The sequence below is a fragment of the Oreochromis niloticus genome, unplaced genomic scaffold, assembly GCF_001858045.2.
Source record: "Oreochromis niloticus isolate F11D_XX unplaced genomic scaffold, O_niloticus_UMD_NMBU tig00008105_pilon, whole genome shotgun sequence".
NCBI classification, from domain to species: Eukaryota; Metazoa; Chordata; class Actinopteri; order Cichliformes; family Cichlidae; genus Oreochromis; species Oreochromis niloticus.
In genome coordinates, this window is record NW_020328977.1 from 9,266 (window position 1) to 19,944 (window position 10,679).

At 41.3% G+C, this 10,679-nt stretch overlaps 1 long non-coding RNA gene across 1 annotated transcript; it reads left to right on the forward strand.

Moving 5' to 3' along the window:
* Window positions 1-2,083: 2,083 nt before the first annotated feature.
* On the forward strand, window positions 2,084-6,976 carry LOC109198462 (uncharacterized). The gene is made up of 4 exons (XR_002059258.2): window positions 2,084-2,871; window positions 3,038-3,150; window positions 6,780-6,851; window positions 6,941-6,976. It is a non-coding gene; the product is annotated as an uncharacterized LOC109198462 (long non-coding RNA).
* Window positions 6,977-10,679: the final 3,703 nt, after the last annotated feature.

Genomic DNA, 10,679 nt, shown 5'->3' on the forward strand with positions numbered 1-10,679 from the left:
ATTTAGTGGTTAAGAGTCAAATGGTGAGATGTTTTCTGCTGATTGAATCATACAAGTGATTACTGAAGGAAGGAAAATTCCTTTTTTGTGCTTTTAAACGTGATCTTACGAATTTTAATATCTACCTGTGTTGTCCTGTCAACTTGGTGGGTTATGAGTTGATTATATTGTGAGGAAAAACAAAAAAGGGGGAGAGAAGGCTGACACAGGGCCTGGCCCGGTGTTTCTCCCCTCTCTGAATAACACAGCCAAAACAACATCATTTTCCTGTTCGTCTGTTTTTGTTTTGTTTTTGTTTTTTCTCTTTATGTTTAATTACAGGCTGCTTTGCCGGTCCTGAAAGCCGAAGCTGACCTGGACTCCTGCTCTCCCCTCTACCATCTCTGACCCTGACCCTGACCAAATGCTGCAGCAGCTGGACCCATAACAACAATCTAAAAATGTCAACAGTGCTACAGGAAAGCGATCTCATGCAGCAGAGACGGAGAGCGTTAAATCCAAGGCCCGTTTCACTACACGGGGGAGATTTCCAGACAGCTTCAGCTGACAGAGCTGTGACGAGACGCCCATTAAGCCCGAATGAAAAGTAAGGCCGAGCAAAAGAATGCTGACCTTGATAACTCTGCATTAACACTGTACAGGACAGTGACGGACCAACACGGATGATCGGGCAGCAGAAGAAAGGGCGTGCCAGAGACAGGAGGAGCAACTGAGGTCAAAAGGCACCTCAGAATGGACAAAACACAGAAGAAGATGCAGGTTTCACCTGCGGTGAGCATGGACACTGGAGAAAGGACTGCCCCAATTGGGGCCAAAACCAGGACAGACTGAACTTTGAGCAGCAGCATAAATGGTCGCAACCGGACTGAAAAGGAGGAGGGCAGGACCCCAGGACACACTTCAGGCCGTGGTTTACCCAAAACACCAGAACAGGAAAGTGATAAACACGCCAACATACACAAACATACACATCTACACACACTGACTCAGAATGAAGAGAAACACACACCTGAACAGACGTGCACTTGTTGATTGAGTGAGAAATGACACACACACACATTAGACAATGTACACTCATCAAACATGACTGATGCCCTGAACGCCTTGAGACAGATCCAGCAGGCCCAAAATCAGGATTATGTAAATAATACAAGTGACTGCTAAAAAGACTACTACTACCTTTTCACTGTGCAATACTTTTTGTTAAAAACCAACGGTGCAATAGACTTCAATACTTGAAATACTTGAAATACTTGCAATTCCTTTGTATTCTTATTCTTATTTATTCTATTTATCCCTTTTTGTATTTTTACTTTTATTTTGTGTCTTTGTAACATGTATCCTGCCATGTCTAAAACTCATGATTAACCGTATAATTGTTTCCACTGTTGCTGCATACATAGCCGTGACAAATGATGATGATGATGACCCCGACCTGTTGGAACATGAAGACTTTGTGTGACTAATGATGATGTGACAGAAAATGTACAACAAGATGTTACATACTGATATCTCACTTGAAAGTTATACTGACAACAGGAGGGAATGTCAATGGAAAATTGTACTTAGTAGTCAGTATAAGCTTTTAATGATATAAGTTTGCATATGATAGAATACTGTATGTTGACCTTTTGATGACTTAGACTGTTGTCCGCTACAGGACTGTTTTATAAATTCTTTCTCACAGCTGAATAAGCTGTTATTATTTCACTCCTGCCAGGAAGAGGAGAGCTGGACACTCTTATCTGACGCTCCCTAACAAGAAGAGAGGCTGAATCCTTCTGAATCTCACAACACACACGCATACACCTAAACCACTCTTATCTTCACTCCCTACGCACTACCTTTCCTCTGCCTATGAATAGACGTATTCACTGTTGTATTATTTTTGCATATAAATAAAGACAAGTGCAAGAACAGAGCGCTGATCACAGGGCCCCCACTCTGTTGTGAGCGTTCTGTGACCGCCCTTGCAAGTAAAGATCTACAGTGTGTGTCTCTTCACTCTTAGACTCTCAGCTGAAGAAGTGTCATTTAGAATAAATCTCTTGACAGGATCTTTTTTTTTTTTTACCTTCATGAATGTCATGAATATTTTCTGGAGAATAGAAGTGGTACTTATATAATGGTAGTGCCCATTGCCTGAGATCCCATGATTGTAAGGTGACTGAGAAATATTTTTAATTACACGGTTGTTGATGTGATTCAGTCTTCAGCACTACGGTCACCCCGGTGTGTCGGCCACAACACCAATTAAAGCCAAACTGTCTCAGAGTGTAGAAGAAGAAGCTTGAGGTTTGTTCTGAAACTTATAAACACCTGTATAAGAACAGAATAGACTTGTCCTATAAACTTTGGGGCCTTTCTACACTACTCTGCGATGGCTCTTGATAAAACTTAAATATGTGGGATGATCTTGGACAGTTTAAAGTGGGCCTCTGTTCCTGTAAAGTAGATTGTGGTAAGGACCCGACACGCACACTGGATTTCATTCACTATAGGTTAGTTTTATTTTCGTTCTGATGTTCCAGCATCAGTCACACAGGAACAGCTGCTTCTTCCTCCCAGTCTCCGTCCCCGTCATCACTATTTAAAAATAGAGAGAAGAAGATGATCACCTTGAGCAGTCACACCCGCCCTCTCAGCCACACCTCGGCACCGCCCTGAGAGCTCACTGTAACACCCCTCTGCTGCAGCAGGCCGGAGACCACACCCCCGCCACATAGATCATATCACTACTGTGAGATAAAAGTGAAAGAGCAGCTCACAGATCAGTGGGAAGTCACATCAGGAGAACATTAAGTATTTGTAGCGTGTGATTCCCTTGTGTTTTCAGTCTGTGAAACAGCTGTTTGTCCCTTCACCAGGCAGGTAAGATCAGCAAAACTGCACCATAGGATGGTTTATACCTAAAATGTTTTTTAAAAATATATTATTAACATAACAAGAGGAAACAAAGATTTGATTCTTTATTTATTCTTTTCTTTTCTTTTCTTTCATTTTCTCTTAAGCTCAAAGGCTGTTTTTATTTCCACAGTGATGGCAGCAGCAGCGTTCAGGAGCAGAGGACTGGCTGGTGTCAGAAACACCAACGTTTTAATCCTCATCTTTCTGCTGTCCCTGGTTTATGTCACAAATTCACTGATGAAAGTAAGAACAAAGTCACTGCTGAATTAACTGTTGTTGAAGGTACTTCTATGAAACATTTATTTGCAAATGTAAAACTACAGTCACTATGTAACTCATTATAAGCATATCAGAGTTTAAATGGACGCATCCTGTTTTTGTAAATTTAAAAAAATTCTGACAAGTTTCTTAGAACAACTTAGGAAATCAGAAAAAGCAAGAGCAGCCAGAAGGAAGGCGGGTCAGTCAGTTTCATCTCTATTGCATGTTATCAGTCAAATTTGGTCATGTAGGAAACAACAAATGCGTATGAGTCATATCAGTGCACACTAAGAGAACTGCAACTCAGTCTGACTGTAGAAGTAAGTTTGACTTATATCCCCATTAAGTTATACATATGTAACTTTATTAAATTAATTTGGTACATGTTGTGGTAAACAGAGAATGTCTTTTGCTTTTCAGATATTGACCAATAATTCATTAATGTTCGATTATATTTTTAAACATTATACATGTGTATGTCATTTGTATGTAACTGTATCATGTGAAGATTTTCTCTTGCGCTTCTTCGTCAAGCCCTAAAGTTAAAATAAATCAGAGCTGATGCTTCTTGTACAAACTGTAGCATCCTCCCCCGCCCACTTACAATGGAGACGATGACTGTCTTACTTTGCTTCCTAACTTTCTTGAATTGTTCTTGAAATTAACAATTCTGAAGTTTATGGATTTTATAAAATATAAAACTGCAAAAATTATGTACAAAGCCAGACACAGTACCAGGAAATGTACAGAGGATGAATTGAGGGGAAAATTAAATATGAAGACCAATGTTCCCTCTAATTTTTCATGTGTCTGAGCGAACACACAAACTCCCTGAGCGATCCCTTGGACCACTGTGAGCGACATCAGACGTGTGCACTGTGGTCACGCCAGCATCTAATCCATCCAAGTTACATGGTTTATTACAATAATCAAATTACAGCATTTACATTTATGTTAGACTACTTTTAATTAACTGCTTTAGCCCACTTACAATGAAAATTTAAAAAATCCTGTTCATGACCTGTGTAGTATGTTAACACTATTGGAAGTAAAAATAACTTTCACTCCAATTTTGAAAACACAACTTTTTCTTTTTTTTCTTCATAAAGTCTGAGTCTGTGGTCTGGGAGAGTCCTATAACTCTCTGTCTGCAAAATACAGTATATAATGACCAATGCTGGGCAATTAATTATATAGTTACTACTTCAAAAAGTAACTCAGTTTGGCAAACAACAAAGTTTTTTGCAGCTATTTATTTTTTTTAATGCAGTCAAGGCGTTTTTTAAATAAACATTTCAAACTATTTACAGAACAATCAGCTGTTCCGCATCAAATCTGATGCCACACAAATTATTTGTGCCACTCCAAAAAATAATTTCTGTCCACTATGAGATAAAGGAGAACAACAGCCTGATACCTGCAGGCCTGACAGCGGGAGATGTATCACTGCTGTAACACCTGTAACATTCAGCAGCTGCCTCATTGTTCTGACACACCAACAAAACTATTGACTACACTACACACTAACTACACACTAACTACACAAGATTTGCGCTAAACGTCTCAATCTCTCACATGTCAGAACACCGCCGTCACTCCTAAAACTTCCCCCCGTTTCTTAACAACTAGATGCCACGTTGCCATATAATTTTTTGATTGGTCGACACGGTACTTTTTTCGACCAATAGGAAAGGGTGGGGGTTTTTTGGTGTTGTGTTTGCTCACAGGCGGAGAGTGCTTTCGAGCGTTTTCCTTGTAAAACGCCGTTTTTACCGTTTCTTCCCACAGTAAATATAAACAACGATAGTATTCAGGAAGAAAACCAAACATTGCAGATATTTTTATCATAACTCTGGTTTTACGTGGCCCATCAACACAATTTAAAAACTGGTATAAAGTCCACACTTTTCCCGTCAATTGTTCCGTCTGTCCTGCTCACATCTCCAATGGTTGTACGCGTTGTCATTAACGTGGCTTCACTGCACATCAGCCACGCCCCTTTGCTAGCTAAAACACCGGTGTCGGCACATAGGACGCTGTCATAGCGTGTCAACAACGTTGATTGGCTGCGTATACGAATGTGAATCGCATTATTGGCTGGACTATAGGATAAGGTGGCATCGTTCTAATCCCATACAGGAGCAGCCAGTCACTTACTGACTAACACTGCAAAACAGAATTGTTAAAGTTTTAATTTTAATTTCAATTCAGGTTAGATTTTTTTGTGCGCAACGCAGATTTTCTGTGCGCAGAGACCGTGCCAGCAGTGCGCAATTGCGCACGTGCGCAGCTTAGAGGGAACATTGATGAAGACTCTTAAAGCACGGACAAGGGTTAAAACCTTTTGTTTTACCATTTATGAGGTAAAACTGTGGAACAGTTTTCCTGTGGACCTACAGCAATGTTCAAGCATTAGTCAGTTCACAAAGATGTTTCAAAAACTGCTTTGGAAGAAAATGAAAGTAATAAAGTTGTAGACTTTTAGTCAAGACCGCCTAAACCAAGATCAAGACAATACCAAGATTAGAGGGTATCGAGACCAAGACAAGACAAGACAAGACCAAGACCAAGACAGAGACAAAAAGGTCTTTAAACTGCAGCCAGGTACTGCTTTGTTTACAGGTGTCAGGCATATTTCTGTGTTTTTGCGATGCACTCGCACAGCCGTCCTCACCGCTGTCTCACTCACTTACTGAGAGGACAGACGCACGCTCCACTTGACTGCAAAGCAGATAATGCTATTAGAAATTGAATAAAGTAGAAAACTTACTTTTTGGCATACAAATTACTTTTTTTCGTGTTATATTGTCTGTGTTTGACAAAATGTGCTGATTTTTCACATGTGATAGCAGAACTGAATTGGGCATGCACAGGATGAGTCACATCATTTGAAACTTAGCCCTGATTGGAGAAATTATCCCCGGTCTCCCCTATTATGTCTGTGTTAAATATACAAGTTGTGGCCATTTTCACAAGATTTGATTGTTTAAATTCACATGGACAAAGTAAGGATTCTGGGGGACACGAGGTGTGCTCCAGCAAATATTTCCTCTGTGGTCCATTAAAGGGATTTTTCTACCAGCTATTTTTGTGCAAAGCTAATTGAACCTTGTGCTATATTAATGTATCATTAAAGTAACATTAATACATAAGAAATTACCTTACTTCTTTAAATTTAATTCTCATAAATATACGCAGCTTGAATCAGTTTGGTAGAACATGAGCAGAGAAAAAGATGAAAGATTTTAAAATATCTCTACATTGTAGAGAGCGACTCTAAACAGAAAATGAGTAAGGAACGGGTTAAAGTGGGATTCAGCAGGTGGGGAACTCTAAAATTGGTTGTAGTGGCTCAACAAGAGGTTAAAAATCGCAATTTCTATTCAAAGCTTCAGTAAATTTCTTTGTGTCCAGGCTGTGATCAGCTGATCTGGGCTGCTGGTGCTTTGAGGTCCTGATCTGAATTAGACAGGTTTCAAGGATTTCGAGTGCTCAGGCAAAATAGAAAGTGCTGTACAAGACCAGTCCATTTACCATTTGGTTTACTAGCTGGCAAAATGTTGAAATTGATCAAAAAATATACTTTTCTTTTTCTTCTTGTTGATCCATAGATTCATTGAGAGTAACAAACTAGAGACTACATCCAAATATGCCTTCAGAGGACTCAGGGACCTGACTCACTTGTATGTTCCAGTGACTGAAAATACAACTGTTATCTGTTATACATGATTTAATGATGTCTCTTTTTCATAATCAACTGCATTTGTTCCAGGTCTTTGGCAAACAATAACATTAAAGCCTTGCCAGGGACCTCCTCATTGACCTTGACTCCCTTATAGAGCTGTAAGTTTGTACATAGTTAAATAGGCAAATAGCGTACTGAGTAATTCTTGCAGTCTGTCTTTCTCCCAATTCAGCCATGAAACACAATATTCCCTTTCTGCAGGGACCTGCGAGGCAATGCCTTTGAATGTGACTGCAGAGCCAAGTGGCTTATGACGTGGTTAAAGAACACCATGCACAGTGTCGGATGTTGTGTGTGCTGGACCAGAGGACATGAAGGGCAAGCGCCTCAATGATATGACCAGCCTGCAGAATGAGTGTGTCTCCACAGGTGAGAAACACCTGAGCCAGCTGCCCTTCTCTCATGTCCAGCTGAGATCAGGATCAGAGAACTCAGCACAGTCTTTCTAAGTTGTGTAGAGGTTATTCATTTAACGTGGCTTTGCTGGTTTGTGAAAAATACATTTCCCGATGTTCCTTTCCACAGATTTCATCCTTCATCAGTCTGTTGCCTCAGAATCGTTGTCTGTTGACACATTCAGCTATAAGAATGATGTCTACGTGGCCATTTCTGCTCCCAGCACAGAGAGCTGTATGATTTTCCAGTGGGACCACATAGAATGAACTTCAGGACTTATGATAACATCACAGGTAAATTTTGATTTCGACTTTTGCAGGAAATGTGTCCTAACTTACGAGATAACTGGAAACCCCTCTTGATCCTGCAGCGCAACCTTCTAACCATTTAAGTCCTTGCAGGCTGTGTCGACCCAACGTGTAGTTACATCTCTAACCCACATAGCAAGCAGGTCTGGCCCAGATCTGGTATCAAGCCGGCACTGCTGGCTGACTTCTGGCATGATAAGACGTATGCCATCCAGATATGGGCCAGGCCTGGTATAGATGGCACTGTCTATGTGATGGCATGCCATATCTTGCTCGATTGTGGTTTGGGTCATGTGGCCCAGGCTCATAGAAAACAGGTCTTCCCTGATCCGGCATCAAGCTGGCACTTCTGACTGACTGGTGTCATGGCAGGGTATATGTCAACCAGATGTGGGCAGGTCTGGCAATGATGGCACTGTTTATGTTCCTATTTTGCTATTTTAGTTGGAAGACCCAAGTGCCATGTTGATATACTATACTGCTATGGTAGCCAACGTTTCAAATTCAGGTATGACTTTGGGGAAAGGAAATGTGCTGTAAAAGAATCAGTTCATTCACTGTCTGAACAGAGGTTCGTAATGTTACTTTGCACTATTTATGTTTCGGCACATGTTGTTATTACATGGCTTGATTAAGGTACACATTTGGCTGACACTGGGCCAGCACAGGGTCAGCTGTGTGTCTGCGACTGGCCCGTGGCTGCACACAACTTACACATGGCCCACATACCGCAAAGAATGACGGTCCTTTGGTGCCAGAGATGGGCTAGCACAGGACCACCAGTGTGTCTGCAACTGGCCTTGTGCTGGCCCATGTCTGGGCCTCCTCTGGCAACCTGATCTGGGCCACCAAAGGGCCGTCAGTCTTTGCGGTATGTGGGCCATGTGTAAGCACTTGTGTTGGCCAGATTGGGCCATACCAATTTTGCTATGTGGGCAGGAGGTGCATGTCAGGTTACGTGGAGTTTGGGTGAAGGGTTACAGGGAGTTTCCAGTGACACTGTAAGTTAGGAAGTCTAAATCACACATTAGGCTAACAACACTCCAGATGCTCCCAGTTTCATTCTCACGCGATTCATGTGTTTCTCTGCCTTTAGGTCAGTCCATTGTGGGGTGCAAATCTGTCATATCGAAATGAGGTGTTTGTCATTGTGGCTCAGCTGTTTGGTGGTTCCCACATTTACAAGTTTGATGACGACCAAGCAGGTTCAATAAGTTCCAGGATATCGAAGTGTCCAAGATCTCTAAGCCCAATGATATTGAGGCCTTCCAGATTGGCTCTGATTGGTTCTTTGTGATTGCTGACAGCTCAAAGCTGGCCTCTCCACCCTCTACAAGTGGATGATAATGGCTTTTATTCGTATCAGTCACTGCACGAGTGGTACGCGACACGGATGTAGAGTTTCTGGACTTGGATGGGAAGCTCACCTTATTCTAGCGAGCCGCTCACAGGTTCCAGTGATCTACCAGTGGAGCCGGAGCAACCAGAAGTTCATCCTGCAGGGTGAGATCCCCAAATGGAGGATGTAGTGGTTGTGAAACACTTCGGATCAAGGAGGAGCTCTACCTGGCTATGACGCGGTATATCGGTGATTCCAAAGTTCTGCGTTGGGGCACCAACAGTTTGCTGAGATCCAAGCTTTGCCCTCTCGAGGCTCCATGATTCTCCAGCCGTTCTCTTTCAAGGAACGTTACTATCTGCTCTGGGAGCGACTACACCTTCTCACAGATCTACCGTGGGATGAGGACAACAAAATCTTTGACCGCTTTAAGGAGGTGTACATCCAGCCCACGCTCTTTCACCGTGGTATCTACCGACCGCAGGGACTTTATTTTTTCCTCGAGCTTCAGGGAAACACGCAGATCTTTGAGCACATCATCATCGACCTGAGCTTGTGAGGGCTGTGCCTTATCGTCCCGTCTGAATCAAATGTCTTTCACTTGAAAGACAAATTCAAGAAGGAAAAAAAAAGGAAAGGACCTTATGAACTGTTAATATCCACACCTTCATAGATTTCACTCACAAATTAGAGCTCGTCAAGATATATTGTGACTATTTCTGAATGGCCTTGCATCATGGATCCTCAGACTTTTGAGTACACCCTTCATAACTACTACTATTCCTTAAAATACCATGAAGTTCATGACGGGTTAAAAAGAGACATTTAATTGAATCTATCTGGATTTATCTTTTTTGTTTAATATCTTTCTCTTAGTGTTTATGCAGCTATAAAATACATCAGGACTGAATGAACGTAACAAATTTATTCTGATTTGCGGTGACTGATGATGGATTGAATGATTTTGCCACCTACCTGTATCCTCATACCTGTGGTAACGTACAGTACCTTGCCTTTCAACACTGGGGTCTTTGTTTGATGGTTACACAGTGCCTCCTTCTGGCCGTGATGAGTACACCCCTCTGCTCTTTCCATTACAGGGAATGTCTAGAAAGCACAACCTTTAATTATCATTGCTGAGATCATAGAGTGTAGCCGTTTGTTGGAAGGTGTCTTTGTAGATGCTGTAGATTATAATGCATAGAGTAGGAAGCAGTGGTTTGTTGTTAAGTTAGTAAAATATCCAGGACTTGACCTTATACAAATTCATTAATGGAGAATCACCATTTAGATAAACTTCTAGATCTGCTGTATATAATGTGGCAAAGTAAGAGAAACTTTATCAGTATTGCAAGGAGCTGTGTTTAGATGATGTCAGGGAAAATAAACTCCTGATATGTTAAAGAAAAACTGTTTTGCCCAGTTAACAATATTTTTTACTACATCTGAGTCAGAAGCATCAGAGGCAGAATTTGTATGACCACAAGGAAGGAAAATAAATGTACATGTAATATATCTTCAAGCTTACTGAATTTTTTTTTCAAACTTTCATTCTGCTTTTGGAAATGCTGAATGTGACAAGCTCCAAATGTACATAAACAAGGATTGTAATGTCACACCTGTTTGAATGGACCTTTGCACTTACAAACTCAAATGTTACTGCAGCCTGCAAAGCATGACATTCAAAAGGGTGTTTGCCAATTCTTTTTAGATAAACCTAACA